Source organism: Pangasianodon hypophthalmus, chromosome 20 (assembly GCF_027358585.1).
Source record: "Pangasianodon hypophthalmus isolate fPanHyp1 chromosome 20, fPanHyp1.pri, whole genome shotgun sequence".
NCBI lineage: Eukaryota > Metazoa > Chordata > Actinopteri > Siluriformes > Pangasiidae > Pangasianodon > Pangasianodon hypophthalmus.
In genome coordinates this window covers 12,813,387-12,841,043 of record NC_069729.1, presented here as the reverse complement: position 1 = coordinate 12,841,043, position 27,657 = coordinate 12,813,387, and the positions used below count along the sequence as shown (strand labels likewise).

General features: G+C 37.8%; 1 protein-coding gene across 14 annotated transcripts in view; it reads right to left on the bottom strand.

The window, feature by feature from the left end:
* The window catches only part of atp2b2 (ATPase plasma membrane Ca2+ transporting 2), a 169,501-nt gene that overhangs the window by 100,117 nt on the left and 41,727 nt on the right, over positions 1-27,657 (bottom strand). The window contains exon 3 of one of the 14 annotated variants that reach the window (XM_026932428.3): positions 23,102-23,297. The exons of 12 other annotated variants lie outside the window; for them this stretch is intronic. The gene's annotated coding sequence lies outside the window, so the exon portion shown is untranslated. Of the gene's footprint in view, positions 1-10,581; positions 10,700-23,101; positions 23,298-27,657 lie in introns of those variants that run through there. One more of the 14 variants, XM_026932429.3, reaches the window with a different exon arrangement.

Here is a 27,657-nt window from a genome sequence, read left to right as displayed (position 1 = left end):
ACAGGCTTTGCAGGACAGGACATCATTATGTTACGCAATTTCAGCTGCCCGCAGAACAGGTCATAAACTTTTTGAAATTACTTTTTCATTTTATTGCTAGCATTATGCGTATAAAGTTGATGGAACTTTGCTTATGTTTATATGAGTATATATTTTATATTTATATCTGTGTTGTATTTGTAATTTATGTACTAATTGTAAGCATCTTTATGAATTTATTATTATTATTATTATTATTATTGTTGTTGTTGTTCTAGATGAGAAAAACTAGACAGACTGTTGCGAACGATCCTGTTTAGCAATCAGACGTGTCTTCATCTGCGAGTCTCTGGGGCATCATCATGTGCTAAAGATGCTGATCAATCCAGTGTCATGCTTTACTTTGCACATCTGGATTAAACCAGCGGTGACCTGCGTGAGGATCAGCTTAGCCACTGATGGTTTTCAGGGTAAGTGGTGAAAGCTGATGGTACCTAAAATACATAAACCATGGTTAGCTATGTCTCATCTATCTAACAGTACATTCAAATAGTACGTATTGATCTCAATAGATGCAAAATGAATCTGGATTTTTTTTCAAATGGAAACAAAATTACATGTGTGTTTTTTCTATTTATGCTCAAAACAGGGCTTAGCGAGTTTTAAATCAAAACACTTTTTGTAATTTCTCTCTCTCTCTCTCTCATTCTTTCTTCAGTGCATTCAGCCCATTAAGCTGATTATTATCTTTTTAAAACAATCATTCTTTTAAATTATGAAAAATGAAACAGCATGTTGTTTATAAGGGCGACTTCACTATACAAGAATTCAAAAAGTATTTCCACTGCTGTTCAACACAGAGCCCATACAAGTATAGTTTATCATTTTATTTTTATTTAATATTAATTAATTATTCTTTATATTTATTTATTCATAATTTATTATAATATTTATTTTTTATATTATACAGCTAAGAACTTATTAGTTTATTTACAATCTTGACAGTTTTGCACCATTCCTGACCTTGTTAAAAGGTAATTGATTAAAAAAAAAAAAAAAAAACCTAAATGCTAATGCTAGCAACCAGCAGGTACAGCCCACTTGTAACCAGCGTCTGATATTTTATTTTTTTGCTGTAGTGATGTAATGTGTAGATGACACACATTACGTATGCTTGGTCATGCCTCCTTCTTTTCCTTCCTACGCTGCAAAAAATGACGTCTTAACAAGTGAAAATATCTTGAATATATTCAGATTTATCTAGTATTTCCTATTACAAGATTACAACAAACCAAATATAAGATTACTAAAACCTAGTTCTAGATATTTTTACTAATTTCAAGCTTGAAATAGTCTTGTTCTATTGGCAGATAATTTTGCTAATTTTAAGCATTTATTTCTAGAAAGAAGCAAAATTCTCTCTTAATAGAATAAGAAATTGTAAAGCCTGAAATGAGTTTTTTAAAAAAAAAATGTCTAGAAATAGATTTGATAATCTTATATTTGGTTAATTGTAATCTTAAAATAGGAAATACTAGATAAATCTGACTATATTCAAGATATTTTTCAGTTTTGCAGTGTAAATGCAGCCTACACACCGTATTTGACTTAGCGCATCCTTCCTGTCAGCTCGAACCCGTCTGGCCTTTCTCTTCTGCCCTCCCTCCTCAACGAGGCATTTCTGTCTGCAGAACTGCTACTCACAAAATGTTTTATGGTATTTGCACCTTTCTATACAAACTCTAGGGATTCCTGTAATGCCTCAACCAAGCTAAGATGACACATCTAGGTATCTAAATGGTCACCATGCACATCATTGCTCCTTTTCATCAATTAAAAATGGCCCATAAATTGACAGATGGGCTTGCTGTTGTCTCTAGTTTTACAGCAAAGAAACTGTATCTCATTCACTTAATGCAACATAACTCTACAGTCCTAATATCCAAGAATACAGTTCAAATCTGATGTGATTTGGGACAAAATTTAGGGACTGCAGCATTATAATAACAGCACAAAAATCAGTTACAAAATGCCAACCCTGCAATAAGACCTCTGTAAATCATTTTAACTCAAATATTCAAAAGGCAATGCCGGAATGGAGCACAGACAATGGCAATCTAAAATATGAGAATTAACAGAAGCCATCACGTTATTATATAAAGAAGACTATCCATCTGTCTCTTCTACCTCTGAAGTTCTGTCACAAAACAGCCAATATAAACTATGCTTCGACTAATACCTTCGTCTTGCCACTGTTTTGATACAGGGTCAGAATAATTTAAATTTATCCCACGTAGATGTGTACTACTGATGTAGTCCACTACTGAATACAGACGACCACTACTAAATAAAGAGTTAGACTAATGAATGTAGTCATACATTACTGAATGTAGTTGCTATTATTAAATACAGATACACACTAACATATGCCGATGTATACTACAGTAGTTGTTCAGTACTGAATAAAGCTCACTACTAAATCTAACTGTTTAGTAATAAAACTATATGTACACTACTTAATGTAGTTTTACACTATGAAGCTATGCACTACTGAATGAAACTGCACACTACTGAATATATCTGCACACTACTGAATGCATTTGTACACTACTGAATATATCTGCACACTGCTGAATATATCTGCACACTACTGAATGCATTTGTACACTACTGAATGCATTTGTACACTACTGAATGCAGCTGTACACTACTCAGTGCAGCTGCACACTACCAAATGCAGCTGTACACTACTGAATACATCTGCACACTATTGAATACATTTGTACACTACTGAATGCAGCTGTACACTACTGAATGCAGCTGCACACTACTGAATGCAGCTGCACAATACTGAATGCAGCTGTACACTACTGATTGCATCTGCACACTACTGAATGCAGCTGCACACTACTGATTGCAGCTGCACACTACTGATTGCATCTGCACACTACTGACTACATCTGCACACTACTGATTGCATCTGCACACTACTGACTACATCTGCACACTACTTAATGCAGCTGCACACTACTGACTACATCTGCACACAACTAAATGCAGCTGTACTCTACAGTATGCGACTACAATATAGAATGTAGTTCACTACTGAATGTAGAGGTATACTACTGAATGTCATTGTACACTGTTGACTGTGACTCTCTCCTTGACTACTGAACAGAGCTGTACAGTAGTAGTTCACTACATAAGAGAGCAGTACGGTACTGACTACAACTACCATACGGAGATCACTACTGAACATAACTGGACGGTACTGACTGTAACTATACACTGGCGTATGGAGCTCACTACTGAATGGAGCTGTATGGTACTGACTGTAACTATACTCTACCATATGGTGGTCACTAATGAACAACTAAACAATACTGACTGTAACTATACACTATTCTAGTAGTTCACAACTGAACAGAGCTGTATGTTACTGACTGTAACTATACACTACTGTACATAGTTCACTCCGGAATGTAGATGTAAACTACTGAATGTAGCTACAGTAATGAATTCAGATGTTTACCAGTTATTGGAGATTCTCTCACCATACCCAACTTCCGGAAATGAACGTATTGCATAGTAAGGCAATATTGTCTATGCATCTATTTATGTAGACTGACAAACTGAGTGACATTTACAGTCGCTCAGTTCTAAAGAGATGCAGACCGTGACCAGCTACGTAGATACAGATCAGCTATGCAGATATAAACATCAGATATGCAGATAAAATATGCATCTGACTTATAATTGTATGTGGACACAACCTCAGTAAAGAAAACAGAGGAAGAAAAGAACTCTTTCAAGGTCATGCAAAGAACTGGAGGTCACCAGAAGAACCCTTAAAAAGAACTCTTTCAAGGTCACTGCGGAGTTTTTGCTCTATTTAAATTCAGTGCAGTGTTATGCATACACAGGAGATGATCAGGTCAGAGATGTTCACATGCACAGATCATTCAGGACAAAAAAATAAGCTCTAGAAAAGGCTTGAATTCTGCTATCAAACACACTGCAAGGTTTCTACTGTGTTAAAGAATAATACTGAGAGAGAGACTCACTTATAATAATAATAATAATAATAATAATAATAATAGCAACAACCTTTATATAGCACATTTCCAATAATATTTTCAGTACACTAAAAAGAATCTTATGTAGTAATTATGCAAGTTTTTTTTTTTTTTCTTCAAATTCTAGTTAATTAGTTTGAATACAATATAATGTACATACTGTATATAGTCTATGTCTGGATTATTCCATGTTTATTCCACTTGTATATGCTTTGCCTAGTTGTACTGCTAATATAATTCATTTTAATTACATTTTTTTTTTAATTAAAAGGTTTCTTTTTATCAAATGTCTCTGAAAGCTGACTAAGTAATCAACAATGGTATCCAAATTAAAATGCAACAAATGTATTATCCTCTTCTAACAGCGTTTTTAATGTACTTTTAATCATCTTTGCACCCTCGACAAAAAATCAGCAGGCTGATGTTTCCATGAGATTTGGTGTTCTGTCCTTCAACTGCATGTAAAAGCTATAATTTGAGTCTGGCTCTCTATATCGTTAACTGTGAGGTGAAGAGGTGTGCAGAAAGCGGCAGAGTTATACGGTGACTTGGCTTCAAACTTTATATTGTTCAGCTTCATAAGTGTTCCGAAGTGTTCCGCATACCTGCACATTCCTTCTTCAGAAAAGATCATCTGTCACCCATGCACACTAATTAATCCGTCTAGTAAAAATTGTTCTACTGACAGTCAGATCATGCCCTGTGTGTGTGTGTGTGTGTGTGGGTGTGTGTGTGGGTGTAGTGCAGTAGGTAGTGGGATTCACACTATACAGTATTTATAGTGTGGAAACTTTTCCAATAATGGAAGCTTTTTTTTGGTGAAAGCAAATAAGTTTTTTTTTTTTTTTTCCTTTTCTGGCTGTTAAACCTACTTGTTAGCCGGGCAATTATTAATAAAGAAAACTGATAGCCCAAATATGATATGTGCTTGGCTTAGATGCCCAGACTCCTGTTTTGTCCACTCCTTTTCAATAAATTAGGGTTATGAGCTAGAGGTTAAGGGTTAGAGTTTGCCAGTAAAATTTAATACAATTTTCAGAATATAATCAACAGTCTGAATAATTATTACATTATTTTGAATCCTCTGATAATCATGAAGTGATTGAGTAATTACTGAAAAGTGTTCAAGCAATAAGCCATTTTTCCCAGTTCAAGCCTCTGTTTTGTTTAAAAAAACATCTATGTTTCAAACGAAGTGCTTCAACAGGTTATCTCTGTGATGTGATGTGATGTGATGTGATGTAATGTGATGTGATGTGATGTGATGTGATAGGGTGTTAACCTCACCAACTCGCTAGATGGTGCTTATGCCAAGGACCGGGCCCTGAACACTGGGGCGTACTGTATATTTCCAAAAGAAGTCCATCCTATATATACCAGTAGGCTAGCAGACAAACTTCCCAGAATTCCTCTGCATTTTTTAATAACTGTGCAACATTAATGTAATCTAACTTACAGGTAATGTGCACTTTAATGGATGTGACCAGTCAATATTAAAAGCTTAAAAGGCACTTCTTGAGTTTGTTGCATATTGAATATTAGACTGCATAACATGCTGAATATCACTCTTTAGCTTTATAGAGTGACTTAAGATGTTTATCAAGCTAGCGGATATGATGCTAGAGGAGTTCATTCAGTAAAATATTAGATTTTTATTAGAGTTCGTCCAAAACAATCACTTAAATGAGAAGACGATAGCAACAGCGGATTTCAATTTTGCTTCATCAAGCCACACGTGATAATACGGAGAAGTGATCCAAGGACATTCATCTTGGGCCTGTGTGTCAGTGCAGGTAAATGGGATAAGTAAACTAAGCAGCTGTTTGGTTACATTAAGGACATGGTACAAAAGAGGGCTTGCAAAAGAGCTAACAAAAGCAATGTTCCTAAGCCATGTATGCCTGATAGCCTGGACATGAAATCTGCTTGCTAACAAAAGCGATGTTCTTAAACAGAGCTAAATTTAGGTTCAGGCTAAAATCATGGTTCTCCTCCAGGGCACCTGACACTGATGCTGCATATTACCATTCAATGCTGAAACTCTGAATATACACAGAAATATAAAGCAAAGAATATAAATTATTCGTCAGAGTAAAAGATAAGGCTAGCGTGCCCCTGAAGTGTTATTAGGTCACAAATATTAGGCACTAGCCATGGATTTTTTAAAGTATCTGATATTATGTGGACATACATATATGCAAAAAAAAAAAAAAAAAAAAAAAAAAAGAATCAGGAGTTTATCATAAGGATCAAGACGTTGTTTTTTTTTTGTTTTTTTTGTTTTTTTTCCAATTGTTAAGAAAAGGTCCAGTCTGCCATCTTCTTTGTGCTAAACAATAATGTGCTGTTAAAATAAAAAAACTATAAAGACAAACACAGTAAGCATTTCAATATACCCATGAAAGCTATTCTGAAGACTCGCTGCTCTATTGTTGTCTGTATTAGAATGGATGGTGATGTTTTTTCTTTTTCATATTGCAATGACTTTTTATAAATGCTAGACCTATTATAGTCATTTAATTGTGGAGGAAATAACTCTGCTGATTTGCACCAACAGAGATAAAACTTTAACCTTAATTAAATCAAGGTCTAGTTATCTATTCAACCTGTTACAGCAAATTACAAATCTTGTTTAAATAACCTTTTAAGCCTTTAACCATTTAACTTGCTTACATATCCATTTAATCCTTGTTTTACAGCAGACTTAGTAAATGTATTCCTGTTGTGCCATTACGATTTGTTTAAAAAAGGTGCAACGCAACTGAAAGTTTTAAAATAAACATGCCCTTGATTACCTCTAAACTGATTAGTTTAATGGCTGTTATTCTTTCCTAGTCATTCACGATTAAAGATATGTAAATCTCACATCCCCGCAGCATGCTGGGTTTAACTACATGAGCAAACATGCTAATAACTAGCCGCAGTTTAATTTAGCTAACTCTTCAAAAGACTGACTGAGTGAACTAATGCTAGTGTTTGCACGGCTGTCGGTTTCTGCTAATAGTGACAGACAGAAGTTGGAGACTGAACTGTTAATAATGGTCCAATCATCAATTTTAAGACAAAACTATCCATGCTAATGCGACGGCAGGAATTAGCTAATTCACAAGCTTGTGCACTAATGTAGTTTGTTAGTCTGTAATGGTGTTTAGCCAACAATATGGTTGGGAAATTAGCTAAAGACTTTCCTAGTAAAATTTTCCTGGCCTTATTGTTATTTCAGGGATTTTTAAAAGACATTAAAATGCAAAATATTTCCAGAGTAATAATCATGTTTGTAATAATGCAATAATCAAGGTATTTAAGTGACTAAGTGATGTAGTAATGCTGGATAGTTTTTATTTTAGTACATACCTATTTACTAAAATCTATTTTTTTGTGAGATATTGATAATATGAGAAACAATGCCATCGCTTAAAGGCGTAGGTTTGGTGAAAAATAAATAATTTCCCTCATTTTCTCAAATGTAGCTAATTTCCCAAAACATTTATATACTTACCAAATACTTAATAATTCCTTCAAATGCTACTGCTAGGCTATGCAATCTCGTCCTCACTCAAAACCAATCTTGTAAAATAGCCCATATTTCAGAATTACATAAGACATTCATATTTTCTTTATAATAAGAAGCTTTATAATAAGACCCTTACTCACTGCTGTTACACAAGCATGTAAAACCAAGAGCATTCCAGAGATGGGAACAAAACAACATTTTTATAAAAAGGCACAAAGAACAGGCTGCAAATTAAAAGTGCAAAACATGTTTATTTAGCCACTAATTACTTAAATTAGTTGATATCCCTTTATTTGGAATTAAACCACAGCACTGCTTAATTCTTCAATCAGAAGGCGTTGCTTAATTTTCTATAACAGCAGCTCTGACAATAATTGCGTCTGTAACTAAATGGTTTATATTAATTCTCATTCTAATACTTCACTGTTTCTATAGTAACAACAAAAGCACAGGGACTTATATGGCGAATGTTTTGCATAATCTAACCCTAATAACAAGCAGATTTAAATAATATTTAGCAATGAAAGACTTGTTCCTAGAAATTCAATAACATTAAATGTAACTATAAATGGTTAAAAAAGCAGGACATATTCATTAATAAATTATAATTGTAACCATTGGCAAATGACTGTGGTATAAGGAATAAAGCACTTTGGGATGTGCTGTTATAGGAAAATAATACATTTTTGAGGTGGATTGTTTTCCTATAACAACACAGCCCATCATGTTTGATTTTTTACATATTAACATATTCCATATTCCATATATCAAAGAAAAAAGTCGGCCATAAATCAAATTTACACATTTTCCACTTACTCCAAATGCAGCGGAGGTCTATTTCAACCAAAAATCCTTTCCATGAAAAGATTTTTCCATGAAATCTAAATACATTTGCTCAAACAGCATCATACAACTACATAATATCAAGCCGTATTGTAAAACAGCAGAAGTTAGGTTTAAGGTGTATTATTCCAATTACATAATATGGTCCCTGGAGGACTAGTGGTTAGGCCTCGGTGCTCTCACCACCACAGCCGGGGTTCGTTTCCCGGCCAGGGAACCGACCCCAGCCACTGGAGTTACACACGACAGTGCTCTCCCAGTGCCGGTCCCAAGCTTGGCTACATTTAACTGAAGCTATAATTGAATGCTTTGTATTTTCATATTTTCATTTTTTTTTGCTTAACGTATTTCTTTAAGTGCTGGCATTGTTTGTTCTTGCATAGTACCACAATATACAAAAATCTTAAGTGTGTACTCAATTAAAACCTATGCTTCCTGCAGGTGTAGCCTGTCATGGTCTAACATAAATAGCTCACTTCCTTGATTAAAATATTGATTGTAACATGCTTCATGAGCAAACGTTCTTAAGATTGGAACTATACAGGTACACACAACCCCGGCCCTGACTATTCCACTGCCCTAAGGTCTGAATTATATGTGGACACCTGAATGGTAAAGCTATCTAAAATTTTGTTTGCCCTACTGTTAACAGATGATAAGGCTGGATGTCTTGGGCGTGCAGCCCTGTGACATTACCTGAATAGCAGTTCTTGTGAAAATCGAAGTAGCCCTCACCTTTTCCGATTGGTAGCTGTCATGAGATAGGGGGAGACCTAAATAAGTGGGTGGGAATTATGAGCAAGTGAGTTGGGAATAAATCAGGATGGAAGAAAGTTTCTAACAGTATGGGTTAAAAATAAAAAAAAAAACCTTTATTTTATTTCATGATTAAGTGCAGGCGTCAGATGACACCGCAGTATATAAGCCTTCAATCTGAAGAAAAAGCAACTGTAGTAGATACTAGATCACTTCAGTCACTAAAATCTAGCATTTAGACTACTCCATCTATAAATTTCCACCTTTAAAATTTGAATTATATGGGTAAACAAATGCCCATCATGCATCATTTGTCAATGCAGAATCTCAAGAACACTAAGCCAGGCAAATCACGTGTGTGTCACTTCACCTTCAAAGTATCGACTGATTCAATTATTTTAATTTTAAATGAAAGTACACTGTGCATTATCAATAGAGATCCAATACGGACATCCTTCCAGTATCTAAGTGATACAAAATAATCACAGATGTGATGGTGGGATGCTGTAAAATATTTTCACGTCTTATGTTCACATGTAAGTTTTGTTGTGTCAATCAACATCGCACACATTCATGACATGTTTAAAATTATGGCACTAAATCAAAACTGGAAAATGTCAAAACTGATATTGTTGTGGCATTTCAAACCAATACTGGCTTGATACTGATACTGACTGATATTAGTGCTGTAATTTTAGTCACTAAATATTTAGCACACTTCATAGATAAACACTTTGAAATTTTGAATAATATGGGTACAAAGTGCTGTTTTATGATCCATATGATCAGTAGAGGTTGGATGTTCTGCAAGAGCTCATCATTCTTAGCCACACACCTACAGTCCCTACTCGCATCAAAGCTGCAAATCTGGAGGTTAGTTCCATCTGTCCCTAGCACCAAAATGCTACGTCCCTGTCTCTACAACTGTCCCTGCCATCCCTCATTAACAAACATGGGGGTCTGCGAAAATCACATTGGAGTGCAATTTGAGCTTCCAGTAAGAAAGATAGAGAAATGGAGAGCATGTAGTTTTCACACCGGTCACACTCACTCTAGGACTGCACACAAGATTCCAAGATTCATGTGAAGATTTGCAGTCCTCTCCACACACTCTCCACAACACCATTAAAGCACGAGAAGGCAAAAGGGAGGAATTATTTTTAGAGGATGCAGCCCAGTTGGCATGAATAGAGCTGCCACATTCCTCGACTGTTGTTTCCACCTGCCGTGGTGCTAAACCTAACCGCACGAAGACAGAGTTGTCACACACACACACACACACACACAGAGCATGGCATTTTCTTAACACTACTCCACTAAAACAATTGCTCCCACAGACAGAACTAAAAAAAGGAAAAGACAGAGTTCCAGTACACTGTACATGGTGAAAGAGAGCCATAGAGTTTGACTTACTCAGCTTGACATTCATGTCAAATCCAAACAGGCATCGATCACACAGAGGAGTAATCACTGTTCAGCATCAGTACAGACTCAACAAGCCCAGCACGATTGCAGGAGGCACTGCACACACAGCCCATACCATGTCAGACAGAGGTTGGGGGGGATGAGAAAGATGGACTGGATGGGAAGGATGCAGAATGAGAAAGAATGGGGGTGGGATTTTACGTGTCTTAATTAAGGACAAATATTTAAGAAGGATGAATACTTCATTATTTTCCATGCAGAGGATGAGATTGGGACTAAGAGACAGAGACAGCAAGCAATGAAAAGGAGAGAGCATTCTAACTAACCCCCCCCCCCCCCCCCCCCCCCCCCAACAAAAAAAAAAACCACTACATCCTACCAACAAAGCATCCCGCATCCCCCTGAGACGGAGGAGGAAAACCAGCAGGAAGATGCCACTTCACATTAAACGTTGGGAAGGGGGGAGGATGGAAAGACTGACGAACTTTCAAGGACACCCACTCATTCAAGATGATTAGTGACTATCAGACCTGAGCCAAAACATTGAGAGTCCTTCATAAAGCACCTCAACTAGTAAATTTTTGTGCTACAATGCCCACTTAAATGCTGACTCACACGACCTTGAGCATTCAGCAGATTAAATTTGCATCATTATTCCAGATACCAGTCAAGACATGGTTAGTGTCCAAAGTTTGCTTCTTTAGTTTTGCAATGGAGCTACGATAATGGTATTGTTGCTAACAAGTAACTGATACCCATCAGCCTCATGCAAACCACTTTATCCTAGTTAAGCTCAGCCTATCCCAGAAACCCTGGGCAGTAACACACCCTGGATGGGATGCCAAGCACACATACATTTACACAGCCATGTACACCTAAAGGCAATTTAGAGCAGAGAAAAAAAGCAATCCAGCTTCCTGTTTTGGGGAGATGGAAGGAAACTGGAGAACATGAAGGAACCCTACACGGACTGAGGAAGAACATGAGAAACTCCATACAGACAGTAACCTGAGTTCAGAATCAGATCAAGGACCCTGGAGCTGTGAAATGGCAATGCCACCCACTGTACCACCATGCTGCCTTCCATTTTTGTACAACTTCAGGACATTCTTCAGCAATCACTCAGTCATTTATCAATTGTGATCAAGATGCCAATGTAAACTATAATGGGACTATACAGACTGGTATATAGTTTCTGCTGTAATGTAATATGAAAAGAATGTAAAGCATGTCAGTCAAGTTAGCTTCACATGCCAAAAGTTTGCGGACACCTGACCATCACACCCATATGTGGTTCTTCCCCAAACTGGTGCCACAAATTTGGAAGCACACAATTGTATAGAATGTCTTTGTAGACTATAACATTGCAATTTCCCTTCACTGGAACTAAGGGGCACAAACCTGTTCCAGCATGACAGTACCCCTGTGCACACTGTCATTATCACATGAAGACATGTTTGCCAAGGTTGGAGTGGTAGAACTCGAGTGGCCTGCACAGAGCCCTGACCTCAACCCCACTGAACACCTTTGGGATGAACTGGATGAACTGTGGAGGTAGTGACTGCCCCCCAGGCCACCTTGCCCAACATCAGTACCTGACCTCACTAATGCGCTTGTGGCCCAATGGGCAAATCCCCACAGCCACGCTGCAAAATATAGTGGAAAGCCTCCCCAGAGGAGTGGAGGATAACAGCAAATGGGGACTAAATCTGGAACGGGATGTTCAACAAGCACATGCTGTATGAATGTTATGGTCAGGTGTCTGCAAACTTTTGGCCATATAGCATATCAACACTAACAGACAAATAAAGCCTAATTAAAGATCGGTTTAATCTGGCAACTAATATTGTAACTAACACAATGTTGTACAATATTATATAACAAAATATTGTTACTTGACAAACAACGTTAAATGACTGATCTCTCTAAGGACACATGAACCCTTTCAGAAGAGGACTTTTAAAAGACAGCTCCCTTCCAAATGGGACCATCATGATTTCCCCTCTCAGTGCATGGCATGCTTTAGAGTGCAGTAAGTGCTGCTTTCATGTTGTTTAGGGTTCATATCTTGTACTTTTGTTTATTTGCCCAAAAACTTCATCTCTGTTCTATCAATAGTGTGTTAGCGATTGTGTCCATCTTTTCTGTGTGAAGCCTTCAATTAGTTCTGTTTCGTTTCCCCAAGTACACTGTCCTTTCTTGCTCATAGTACTTCCTGGTTTTGACTCTTGATTGGCCTCGTTTACAACTATGGAGTACTCTAGTTTAATGTTGTCTGGCTGTGCTCTGACCCCCCACTATGAACTTGACTATGATTCTTGGATTACCCTTAATAAGACACATTTTATTCAATAACTGTGGTACAAGGACGGTGTTCTTGAGAAGGCAAACAATGCCAGAGAGGTGTCTATGGGAGAAAAGCAAGCCATTCTGAAGCTGAGAACAGAGGGAAAATCGATCAGAGCCATTGCACAAGCATTGGGCATAGCCAATACAACAATTTGGAATGTCCTGAAAAAGAAAGAAACCACTGGTGTACTAACATCCAATGTACAAACGTGTTAGCCAAGGAAAATGACAGCAGTTAATGACAGAAACGTGGTGGGAGCTATGAAGAAAAACCCAAAAACAACAGACGATTTCATCACCATCAACCTGCAGAGGGCAGGGGTGAAGGTACTGTATCATAATCCACTGTTCAAAGAAGACTTAGAGAGCAGAAATATAAAGGCCATACCACAAGATGCACAACCACTCATCAACAGCAAGAATCAGAAGGACAGACTAGAATTCGCAAAGAACCAAGATTAACCTCTACCAAAGTGATGGAAAGGCCAAAGTGTGGAAAAAGAAAAGATCTGGTCATGATCCAAAACATACAAACGCATCGGTCAAGCAGTGCGGAGGTAGTGTCGTGGCTTGGGCTTGCATGGCTGCTTCTGGAATGGGCTCACTATTCTTTATTGATGATGGAACTCACGATAGTAGCAGCAGAATGAATTTAGAAGTCTACTGAAATATCCCGTCTGCCAATTTATAAAGAAATGCATCCAGTCTAATTGGGAGGAACTTCATCATGTAGCAAGACAATGACCCAAAACACACTGCCAACACAACAAAGGACCTCATCTGGGGGAAAAAGTGGAAGGCTTTAGATCAGTCATCAGACTTTAACCCAATTGAGCATACATTTCACTTCCTGAAGAGAAGACTGAAGGGAGAAACCTGTCAAAACCAACAAAAAACTGAAAGAAGCCACGGTACAAGCCTGGAAAAGCATCAAAAAAAGAACAATGCAACAGTTTGGTGATGTCAGAGGGTCACCAGCTTGATGCAGTGCAAAAAATTTTGCAACCAAGGGATATGCAACCAAATATTAAGTGTTACTTACTTTATTTTACTTTAAGACTATCTGTTCCTATACTTTTGCTCACCTAAAAATTGGGTGGTCTGCCACCAAAAGTGCCATGTTCTAAATTGTTTAACACATCTAGATGAAACTGTATCTGTCAACTGGAGGGGACTGTATCTGTCAGTTTTTACGAATACTTAGCTAATGCTCCACTAAACGTGACTACGGAGCTAAAGTGGCTGACCATGTGATCAGTTTTATAGGTGTGTTTGAATAGTCAGGCTGTACTGTTGCACAGCAGAATTGGGAGAGGCAGTGATGGCGATCAGAAGGAGTCTCTGCATATCAATGCAGCTCCTCTCCTCAGCACAGAGCTGCAGTGCACCAAAAACTCAGGATGCAGAAAGAGCACACAGACGCTAAGCAAACTTCCATAAAGAGCTATCGATCTTCTCAGTCCGCTTGCAGTTGAAGGACTCTCGTACAAAACTTTATGACATATGCGATACTGAAGTGTAGACGACCTCAAATCAAGTTTTATAGCTGTAGATGCACATTACATTGATTGAGAGTCACCTGGATGTCCTGGCTTTCAAAGCTAAATATTCTGATGCAACAATCTACACTTTAAAAATGTCCAAATATGACATACTGCCTAGCATTTGAGAAAATATGCTCATCAAAATTTTGGCATATTGCATGAATCACATAAATGTAGTCCAATGATAAAACTCTAAAAGGTGCTTTTCAAAAAGTGTTTGAAAAACATCAAGGATGAAAACTCAAGTAAAGTACAGAAATCCCAACCATTTAAAAGCGAGCCATTTCAACATGAAGGTCTGAGGTAGTAAACATGAAAATCTCTTCATCAGCATTGTCTACTCTGGTGGCACTTGACCCCTGGCCTGAGTAATTTAGCAGGAAAGATTCCCCTCTTCAGGTCGATGGCATTTCAAGGTCCCTGGAGTCGTTACTTGATGATGAATGATACCTTCAGCACAAGGACAAGCATAAACTGTGATCTTATTGCTCATCTGCCATATCAATCTTCTCAAATTAACATGCAGAGTCTGGCTTAATGTGGTGTGATACAGTTAAACTGGGTTTAATTCTAGGGCTGATTCAAGCAAGGCTACGACGCACTGTGATGAACTTCATCTACAAGTAAAGCTAGAGAAAGAGAAGCTCTCCTAATACCAACTCTGCTTTTTCAAAGATTTCCAAAAATATTTCAAATTCTTGTACCATTTAATGCTTGTTTATCTTAAAACCTACAAAATCTCAATCCTAAATGTGGTGTAGCTTTCTTAAAAAATAATGATGATAATAATAATAATCGACATCCAGGTCATAAGGATCTGATTGTTTTACATCCTAACTGGGGAGGGGTTGGGAGTGAAGACTGCAGTATCAGGATGTTGCTCTCATTTTTCTTTCCCCCTCCCTCCATCCCTTCCCTCACTCTGACCTTGCAGCTGAAAGCAGACATGCTGTAGAGGGAGGAAGTGAGCAACATTACTGCTACTCGCTTTATCAGAAAATCATCTCTAGAGAATGACAAGGAACCTGTGCTGACAGTTCCATGACAGGGTCCCATCACACACAAACGAGTTTCTCCTCAAGCTGATGATTGAAAGCTTTACCTGAAAACTTTGCCTCTACAGAACTCTGTCTCAGCACAGCTAGCTAGTTTCTAGGCAACTTATATATGCTGTGGCAACTTATACATGCTACCTCATTATGTCTTCCTGTGAAATCTGGGATCTCATTATATTGTTCGCATTTCAAATGTGTTAAATTTACTCTTACACTATTTCATTTCTATAGTTCCATTTCATACAAATTATGAAGCATGAACTATTCACCCAATAACCCTTTTTTAACTATTCATAATTTGATGTATTCAATGATTTGTAAGAATTCTTATCTGAGTTTGTTATAATAACTGTTCATTTGAAAAGCTGATAATTGTGGCAAACTTACCCTTCAATGATGGTCTGAATTTGTCATTAATGTTGGACTGCTCGTTCTGCAGCAGTAGAAAATACGGATGGCAACACTGCATTTCCTTTTGAACAGTTTTCTCCCAAATTAAGAGAAGTGGACCAAATGCAGGTTTGTGGGACACCATAAAGAATATGATGTTTATGATCAAGTCTCACAGATAGTCTCAAGTACTAGAAAACAATAATTACAATAATTTAATAATTTGAATCTAAGACCTGGGTTTTAAAGTGTCAGAAATGTGTAGTTTCCTTCACATGCTGATGTCACAACAGCATGCATTTTTTACGCTCTATAAACTTTAAGCTTTTTTCACAAGGTTCACAATGACATTAGCAACATTATTGCCTCAGCTGAAATTTTCCTTTTGACTTCTCAGTAATCTGTGGCAGTGAGAACGACAAAAGTCTTTTGTGATTTATACTCAAACAGCTTTTATGACCAGCAAACATTCCCACACTTTTGAACATTGCAACACAGTGCAAAGCCCAATGTGTGGGAAAAGAAAGAGCATCAAGTCTCTGCAGCAGAGAGCGTCTACCTATTAGTGTCTTAGCACGCCTCATTTCCCAAAGTCTCCTGTGCAAACCTGACAGTGGGGCTAATTCTATCCCTACGAAAGCCTGTTATTTGCAATGATCAAAATGCAGGTGGCTGGCTGCATTTCCAAGTGAAACTTGGCAGCCAAAATACAGGCACTGCATTTGGCCGCATTTGTGCCGCTAATCGTATCACAGTTGATGACTGACCAGAACAACATCTTCAACCACTCTGAAACAAGAGAATTTTAGGAACCTTAAACAGTGACTGCTCACTGGTTGATGTATTTCATCTGATGATGCATCACTGACACTAAAACAGCTGATGGCATGTAACAAACTGCACCAGACAGCGATTTTATCTACAATAGTCCCCTTAACACTAAAGTCCCCTCCAAAGGTATTGGAACAGCAAGGCCAATTCTTTTGTTTTTGCTATACACTGAAGACATTTATGTTTGAGATCAAAAGATGAATATTAGATGATAGACCAGAATTTCAGCTTTCATTTCCTGATATTTACATCTAGATGTGTTAAATATGGCATCTTTGGTGGCCCAATTTTTTGGGGAGCAAAAGTATAGGAACAGTTAGTCTTAAAGTAAATTGAAGTAAATAACACTATTTGCTTGCATATCCTTTGCTTGCAAGCTGAAGCTGGTGAACCACTGACATCACCAAACTGTTGCATTCTTCTTTTGTGATGCTTTTCCAGGCTTGTACTGCAGCTTCTTTCAGTCTTTGTTTGTTTTGGAGGGCTTCGCTCTTCAGTCTCCTCTTCAGAAGGCGAAATGCCTGGTCAGTCTAAAACCTTCCCATTTTTCACCTCTTGAAGTGCTTTGTTGTGTTAGCAGTGTGTTTTGGGTCACTGTCTTGCTGCAAGATGAAGTTCTTCACCATTAGATTGGATGCATTTTTTTGTAAATTGGCAGACAGAATGTTTCTGTAGACTTTTAAATTCATTCTGCTGCTACCATCATTACATCATCAATAAAGAATAGTGAGCCCATTCCAGAATCAGCAATGCAAGCCCAAGCCATGACACTACCTCCACTATGCTTGACCAATGAGCTTGTATGTTTTGGATCATGAGCAGGTCTTTTCTTTGGTCTTTGACTTTGGTCCTTCCATCACTTTGGTAGAGGTTAATCTTGGTTCCAGAACTTTTGTGGCTCATCTCTGTATTACTTTGCGAATTCTAGTCTGGCCTTCTGATTCTTGCTGTTGATGAGTGGTTGTGTATCTTGTGGTATGGCCTTTATATTTCTGCTCTCTAAGTCTTCTTTGAACAGTGGATTATGATACAGTACCTTCAGCCCTGCCCTGTTGATGGTGATGACAGTGTCTGTTGTTTTTGGGTTTTTCTTCATAGCTCTCACCACGTTTCTGTCATCAACTGCCGTTGTTTTCCTTGGCTGACACGTTTGTACGTTTGGATGTTAGTACACCAGTGGTTTCTTTCTTTTTCAGGACATTTCAAATTGTGGTATTAGCTATGCCCAATGCTTGTGCAATGGCTCTGATCGATTTTCCCTCTACTCTCAGCTTCAGAATGGCTTGCTTTTCTCCCATAGACACCTCTCTGGGATTGTTTGCCTTCTCAGGGACTCTGTCCCTCTAAGAGACAGCATTCTGGTCTTCATGTTGGTCTATGGTCATGTTGGTCTTAATGTTGGTCTTTTAACAACAAATGCAGTCTTCACAAGCAAAACTCAGGGCTCAATCCAAGAGTAGACATTCAGACACATTTGTCTATATGCCAGATTGTGCTTTCAGTATTAAACACAGAACACATTAAAACATGTATATACTCTCACTGGACCCTTTAACAGGACACCTGGACACCTGTGTATTCATGTAATTATCGTATCATCCAAATCATGTAGCAGCAGCATGATGCATTTAATGTTCACATCAAACATCAGAATGGGGGGAATGTGATTTGAGTACTTCAGAAACTGGTGATCTCCTGGGATTTTCATGCACAACAGTGTAGTAGACGGAGCTTCACATGTTACAAATAAACTGGAAAAGACCTAGTCCACTGTCACGAAGGTTTTCCCGTGGCAGAAAATTTACTGATCTTTACAAAGCGCTGTGACTGGAGACTCAAGCTCAAATCGGTCAAATGAGATATGACAATTCAGCAGTGTCCAGGTATAACGTAATACATAAAAATATATACAAACGTATTTTAACAGATATAATGAATGTATAAAGACTAAAAATGACTGTTAGCATGGCTTTCGTTTAAAAATGTAGCATTCAATCAATTGTGTAATTATAATGTAGCTAACTTTACATCTAAATTTACTATCTAGCTAGAGGTCATATGTCTTTGGTGTCCATGTGCTTTCTGTCAGGCTTTAGCTGAGTACGCTCATTTATATGGAGTGCTAATATGGAATCCTAAGTGGGTGCTAATTAGCTGATTAGCTATCAGAGGCTCTCAGTAATCTTTTCTGATTTCATGGGACTCAAGACAGGTTGTCGAGGCCAAAATGATGGCCAGAGTTACTTCTCAAGATGAATGTATTCTTCCTGATCGTAAGGTGGTATTAGGTGAACAAGCACAATTTATCATTACCCACAGACAGATTAGCGAAATTTGGATTATCTATTCTCCCAATTGGATCCTTGAAGCTAATATTGGATAAAACTCAGATTTAAAGGATCTTCGAAAGGTTTGGTTAGTTTTTGACTGAAGGTTGTACGGTTATGACTGTTATTGGTTCCTCTCTTATTACTCTGTCGCCATTAAGTAGAGTTGAGTGTTGAGTGGATTTGCTTAATGTTAGATGAGGTGGGAAAACTCATCCACAGGCTGAAACACAAGCTACAACCCACACCACAAACATTTAACCTGAAAATCCATCCAGCACTCAGAACCCCCGCCTGCTCAAAGTTTATTCTCAGGATTTCTTGAATTGATCTTTAGTCCATGCTGAGAAGAGGCATCCCACTGGGCAAACCTTGGTTAAAACAGGAAAGAAAAACCTTATACAGTCTAATCTAACCATTTAAGCAAGTTCTCTAATCCCATTAAGAATACTCAAAAGTGTATGGGATTTGATTGCACCAATGTGACATTATTTTCATCTCACATCATTTGACATCGTCTGACATTTGTTTTAAACTGTTCAATGCCATTTTAGTCTACCGCCAGTGTGTCTGCTTTGGTCAGGTAAATTATGTGGCTTGGGAGAAAATCACGGAGCAGTCACCAGGCAAACCCTCCCCTCTACATTTCCATTTAAATTCACACTAAACTTGGAAGCTTTTACAGTAGCACTGTACATGTTGTATGCTTTATAATTTTCTTTTTTACAGATATTCTAAATCATGCCTTTGCAAAACCCAAAGATGCTTCAGAAAAAAAAAAATCTTAAATAAATAAGGTAAAATAGTAAATTCTAAACTTCTAGGATATGCATGTTTGACACACTCCACTGGTGGGAGATTTAGCGCCTGGGAAAAAAGAGGGAGGGGGGAAAACTTCCAGTTGCTAAGCAACAGGGTGGCCCGAGCAGTATGAACGATGCTTGTGGTCGAGCGCGAAAAGAGCTTGAACAGCACTCCAGCCCTCGAAATGGTACACTGAGCTAATAATTAATACAAATTCACATAAAGATCATGAGCTTGGAGCCCCTGATTTCTATCATTCTGCCTTACACAGAGGGCCAACACTGGCTTCAGAAAACAAAGGGCAAAACCTGGCAAAATAGGCCTAACATTATTACTAACAGTAAAATAATTTCAGTCACGTCTAGATATTTCTCCTTCTTTTTCTACAGTCCTGTTTATATCCTAAACACTAGTATTTGATGAAAGGACTTCTTACTGTAGCTCATTCTATCATGTAATAGTTGTTGAAAAAGGTTAAAATAATTTGGTTTGAGACAGTGTAACTGCATCACAAAGACAAAAAAAGAGAAAATCCTACCATTACCTGAATAACTAGATACATGCTATTAATTTCAAAAATTTGTGATACACTTCATGTCTTTACACAACACTTGTAAACCATTGTGCTGTTAACAGCCATGCTTTAAGCCCTATTTGAATCGGATTAATTTACTTGGGGATAATGTAATTATTACTGGAGTATCTCTGCGAGTTTAGTCCTATCCAAATCCGTCATGTCAGTCATTTTTTTACGGACCATGCATCCACATGTCTGGAAAGATTATGGTGTGTTTTACCTTCTGTAAGGAGACCAGTAGAAATAATACCAAGTAATATATATATATATATTTTTTTTCATCCAAATGAACATGTTGGTAAAGATTCTGTTGCATCCTGATGGAAAAACTTTTGCATTTTTCTTCAGTACAAAGGCTGATTCTCTAGGAATCTCTCTTTTCCATTGTCTCATGACGAAACCAAACCAAAACCAAGCACTGGCCGAGATTAAATGCAAAATCTTTGCTGTTCTTGGGATGTCCCTCTTTTGGTGATGTCACATCTTTCACAATTTCTGTAATTAAAGTGGATTTAAACATCCCACAGGATCTTTGCATGCACTCTCTAATGAGGTTTTCAGTTGAAACTAGGAGTTTATTCATTTCATTAATTTCCATTTTCAGATATTTGTGTATACCATTGCTGCTATTCTCAGTTTTTATGACTGCATCATGCACTCTGCTTCTAGGCACTGGATTGTCTCGGGGCATATCTGCACTCAGTTGCCAGGTAGTCACACCTCTTTTGTACCTGCACTCATTGGCCATTTTATCAGGTATGCCAACCATATAGGTGCACTCTATATGTAGCGTGCATAGCAAAATATGGGACAGTAACCACACTGCTGTCAGTCACACCTCTACCCTGTCCATCACTGTACAGGGACCATCACTACTGCTGACCAGATATTATTTGGGTGGTGGATTGGGTGGCGGACTGTTTCTTAACCACAACGTAATATAAAGTTCCATCAAAACTTCTGAGGGTGATGAATTTGAGTCAAGCCAGAGCCAGACACACTTCCTGTGTCAAGAGTGTGCCATCCTTCAAATAATATCTGGCCAGTGGTTATCCTGTGGTGGTTCTATGGTGGTCCTTGGCCATCAATAGACAGGTTAGAGAAGGGATGACAAATTGTGCATAGTAACAGATGTGCTACACTCAGTAATTGTAAACCTACAAATTGACACAAAAATTTCAACAGTCGAATTACATAAAATTCCTAGCTTATAAATGTCAGGATAAACAATTAACATGACTGAATTCTGACAAGTTACCTTTCAATTCTTTAACCGTTAATGATTAGTTTATGGCTATAAATAAAAATGTTTTGTACTGGTTACCACTCTTGACTAGCACCATGGTCTATGAACAGATGAGCCACATATGTCTTGAATTTGACACAGGAGAATAAACGTTTAACCTGCTTCTTTATTCATTTGTCTTTCAATATTCTGTTTTCATCGTTTACTTTTTTGCCATGTCATCGGTTTGCTAATCAGACCAGAAAGGGTAAATAAAATGAAAAATCTATAGAAAAAAAGTGAAACCTCTCCCCTTTCTGAGCTAACGTCTTGAGCCCTGGAGCTAGTCTCTGGTCTGATGGGATGCCTTAAGCTAAATAATTTACATCAATACATGATTGGAGCCACAACAGAGGATCTGTTATAGAAGGTGAGATGGTTCATGACCGTTTTTTTTTTTTTCCCCAAATGTTTAGCAGCTCTGCTACAGTATTTTTCAAGGACCCAATTTGAACTGGTGATATTTTGCTGAGAAAATATCCACGCTGCTGTCCACCAGTTGATAAAATCTGAACTAAACGGTAAATTTACTGACATCACTAACTTTATTATTAAAAATAAATATAGGTATGAACTCATATGTGTGTATTTGTATATTTGACAGCCTGATTCAACTTTTAAATCTATCTATAAAAGGTCAATGTTAATTTTTTCTATTATTATTTTTTAGAATAACTGTACAGTTGTGTAATACTAAGTGTATAATTATGTAACCTTAGATAAATCTATGTGGCTGTTACACTGGTTATATTTAGTACATCTGGACATCTGATTTATCTATTAATAAATGAGCCCCAGTGCACTTTCATTATGTAAATGTCATGTAACTCAGGATGTATTCACTAGACCCCATCAAATAGCCTCATAGTACTGCTGAGCACACTCATGGTAATGAGCTTTGTGTGACCATTTACCACTAGGCATGAGCTCATATTTATTAGGTAATATATGGCAAAAAAAATTTGACATTCACTATTTTATAATCAGGATGATTCCAAATATTGTCACTATACCTATGTGATATTCCAAAAGAGGCAGTGATTTTGGGCAGCATTTGTGCTTACGAGATAAAGTCTATAGTATTCTGAATGCAGCATAATGACACCAGTCTTTCTTATTTGGGACAGAGGCAATAGCATAGTTCACTCACTAGGTGAAACTTTAAAAAATTGGTGGGCATTTTTTAGATACAATATTGTAAACCACGAAAAATATAGGTAATATAGGTAAATATAGGTAACTATTGTGATGTGAATATGTAATATTCACACTCGCCTATTCTGCACACAGCTAGCGTGGTATAGGCCAAATAGAGAGCCTTCAACTGAAATATGAAGCCTTATTACCTGACACATAGCTTTTAGCCCCACATCCTGTCTGGGACCAAGTACATAACCGGTAGCGGAGTGTGGTTAAGTGAGAGATCCTGCAGGAAGAGAGTCGTGCTGCTGCTGATATAACAGCTACTCCAACTGCTGCAGCGACAAATTAGATCAGGATCACGTCAAGGGCAAAGCGCAGCTTCATCCTTCCTGCTTCATCCTTCATAAACACACAAAAGAATGAAGGGTAGAAGTCTGGATGGGATCCACGTCCAGCAGTGTGTAAGGGGTTTCTGTAGCTATATGACATATAGTCCCCGCTGAAAGTCATTAAATGGCAAGGCCATTTCTTTTCTTTTTACTATACACTGAAAAAATGTTGGGATTAAAATCAAAAGATGAATATGAGATGATAGAATTTACATTTACTGCATTTGGCCGACACTGTTATCCACTTACACTTACCTCATTTATACAACTGAGCAGTTGAAGGTTAAGGGCCTTGTTCAAGGGTCCACCAGCAGCAGCTTGGCAGTGCTGGGGTTTGAACTATGACCTTCTGATTAGTAGTCCAATGTATTAACCACTGAGCTACCACTGACCACTCACACTGTCCATGGCCTGAGCCTCCACCAGAATTCCATCAGAAGTTCAGCTTTCATTTCCTGATATTTACATCTAGATGTGTTAAACTACTTAGAACATGGCAAATTTTGTTTGAACCCACCTATTTTTTCAAGTAATCAAAAATATTGGATCTGACTGACAGGTGTTAGATTGTTAGCTTGAATGTTTAAATTATTAAAGGTCTGAATGTCTACTCTTTGTTTGAACCCTAGGTTTTGCCTGTGCAGACTGCATTTGTTGTTAAAAAGGATAAACCAACATGAAAACCAGAGAGCTGTCTATGGGAGAAAAGCAAGCCATTTTGAAGCTGAGAAAAGAGAGAAAATTGATCAGAGCCATTGCACAAGCATTGGGCATAGCCCATACAACAATTTGGAATGTCCTGAAAAAGAAAGAAATCACTGGTGTACTATCAACCAGAAGGCCAGATTGGAATTGGCAAAGAAATACACAGCTGAGCCACAAAAGTTCTGGAACCAAGATTAAACTCCAAAGTGATGGAAAGGCCAAATTGTGGAGAAAGAAAGGATCTGGTCATGATCCAAAAACATACAAGCTCATCGGTCAAGCTTGGTGGAGGTAGTGTCATGGCTTGGGCTTGCATGGCTACTTCTGGAACGGGCTCACAAATCTTTACTGATGATGTGACTCATGATAGCAGCAGAATGAATTCAGAAGTCTACTGAAATATCCTGTCTGCCAATTTACAGAAAAATGCATCCAATCTAATTGGGAGCAAATTCATCAAGCAGCAAGACAATGACCCAAAACACACCGCCAACACAACAAAGCACTTCATCTGGGGGAAAAAGTGGAAGGTTTTAGACTGGCCAAGCCATTTACCAGACCTTAACCCTACTGAGCATGCATTTCACCTTCTGAAGAGGAGACTGAAGGAAGAAACCGCCCCAAAACAAACTCCAACTTAAAGAAGTTGCGGTACAAGCTTGGAAAACAATCACAAGAGAAGAGTGTAACAGTTTGGTGATGTCAGTGGGTCACTGACTTGATGGAGTTATTGCAAGAAATTGGTTGAAGATATGCAACCAAACATAAAGTGTTACTTACTTTAATTTATTTTAAGACTATCTGTTTTTGCTGACCTAAAAATTGGGTTCCACAAAGGTACCATGTTCTAAGTTGGAAATATCAGGAAATGGAAGCTGAAATTATGATATTTTGTCTCATATTCATATTTTAATCTTAAACCCAAATATCTTTAGTGTGTAGGAAAAAAAAAATGTATTGGCATGTCATTCCAGTACTTTAGGAGTGGACTGTACATGATCTGCACTGTCCTTAATTTCACATTAGAAGTGGTGTTCATACTGTGTCCAGAAAATGTTGTTTCATCATACTGCAGTTTTAGCAGTACAGGAGGCAAATGGATACTCAAAGTGTGCTTTTCTGGGTAAAGACACATGTTGCTAACAACTTAGAGGGGTATTCCATAATCGGGAAACCAGACAGACTTGATTCAAAGCCATAGGAAGCTAAACACAAGAAATGATATAAGACATAACAAGGAATTAGAAAAACACCAGGGAGAAATTAAGCGCACTGGAGAAATTATAATGTTTTCACCAGTTGCTTGATTTCTTTTGCTCTTATTCTTAAATACTCGATTTACCTGTAAACCTCTGCACAAGAAAAAAATTACATATACCATGGATCATGAAAATCCTCTGCTATAAATACACTGACTAATGAGGACTTGCAAGCAATAGGTGTGACTAATTAACTGCCATGGCAACAGGGACATGAAATCAGGAAACGTTGACCATATATGGAAAGTAGTGTTGGTAAACAGGACAAACGGGGACAGAATCAGAGCAGATGTGACACAATGAAGGTTATACTACACTGAAAAAGTACATGTCTTTAGGAAACACGTGACAATAAAACTGAAAAATAAAAACTATCATTTAGAAAATTGCACATACACTCAGCGTCCAATTTAATAGGAACACCTGCACACCTGCTCATTTATGTAATTATCCAATCAGCCAATCACGTGGCAGCAGCACAATGCATAAAATCATGCAGATACAGGTCAAGAGCTTCAGGTAATGCTCACATCAAACATCAGAAATGTGGAAATGGAGAAAATGTGTGATCTCTGTGACTTTGATCATGGCATGGATGCTTTTTTTTTTTACCAGAAAGGCTGGGTTGAATATTTCAGACACTGCTGATCTCCCGAAATTTTCACACACAACAGTCTCACAGAATGGTGTGAGAAAACAGGCTGAAACCCTGCTGACGAGAGAGATCAGAGGAGAATGACCACACTGGTCTGAGCTGACAGGGAGTCTGTAGTAACTCGAGTAACCACTCTTTACAGCCGTGATGAGCAGAAAGGCATCTCAGAACACACAACACATCAAACCTTGAGGTGGATGGGCAGAAGACCACATCAGGTTCAACTCCTGCCAGTCAAGAACAAAGAGTCTGAGGCTATCATGAGCACAGACTCGCCGAAACTGGATAGCTGAAGACTGGAAAAGGACTAAGTGATTTCTTTCTAATCTTCAGCTGAGTTACTATAGACTTCCTGTCAGCTCAGACCAGTCTGTTCATTCTCATCTGATCTCTCATCACCAAGGTGTTTCAGCCTGCAGACTCTCCACACATAGTATGTTTTTTTTTTTTTAATTTGTTTTTTCACCATTCTGTATAAAGTCTAGAGACTGTTGTGTGTGAAATTCCCAGGAGATCAGCAGTTTCTGAAATACTCAAACCAGCCCATCTGGTACCAGCAACCATGCCATGGTCAAAGTCACAGAAACACACTTTCTGATGTTTGATATGAACATTAACTCAAGCACTTGACCTGTATCTGCATGACTTTATGCATTGTGCTGCTGCCACATGATTGGCTGATTAGATAACTGCATAAATGAGCAGATGTACAGATGGTACTATTAAAGTGGACAGTGAGTGTATATAACACATTGAGGGTAATTCTTATGCTGTTTATAAATCTTTTAATACAAGTTCTGCATAGATCAATTATTTAATATTATACAGTTTAGCACTGTTTCAATGAGACAGGACAATATTCAATATTCTTCAGTTTGATATCGGATAATGGGGAAAAAGTGTTAGCTTGAGGAGTGGCAGGTTGATGTGGCAGGTTGATGCCTGTATCTGTATCTGTATCTGGGGGGACTTTGATATTTTTGAAACTTTGAGAAATACCAAACAATGAGATTTACTGTTGCATTAGAAGATGAGTAAAGGCATTATACTGATAGGTGATATACAATTCATGTTATTTCCAACAACCCGAGCATCCTTGTTCCTGAATGTCAGGCAAATATGAAATGTTGCACAACTTTACTGTGATCACAAATTCTTGTTCACGCTGACCGTTTAATAATCACACTCCGATGGCGTTTTGCTGAGACAGAAATAATTTAAAACTCGTTAACAACACTTGCAGGGTGATTGAAAAGCTGAACGCGCTGACCGGACTTACACGCTTCTTGTTGTTATGGTAACGTTGACACTAAACCTCGCTCCATGCATGCGCATAACTTTGGATTGGATTACATCTAGCATGCATATAAATGAAGTGTGTCCGGTTTAGGATACGTATAATCAGTTCACTGGGAATCTGCAATTGGAATAAATTCATCTGGATTGGTGAAAATCTTTTCATATAAACACAGCTAGTGTAAATGCCTGTGAAAATGAAAGCAGCTTAATTGCTACGGATTCCTCTAAGAATTCTAATGGACTTAAACCTCTTTGTGTACTATAATAAAACACACTATTACTAATCATTATATGATGTAATAAAGACCCAAGTAGCCATATTGCATATAAATAATAGTCTGATGATTTTAGAGGAATATGAAAACCCAAATGGCCCTGACCTATTTACAACATCTTCACAGCATTCGTGTAATCTAGATCTCTCTCTCTCTCATACACACTCACACACACAC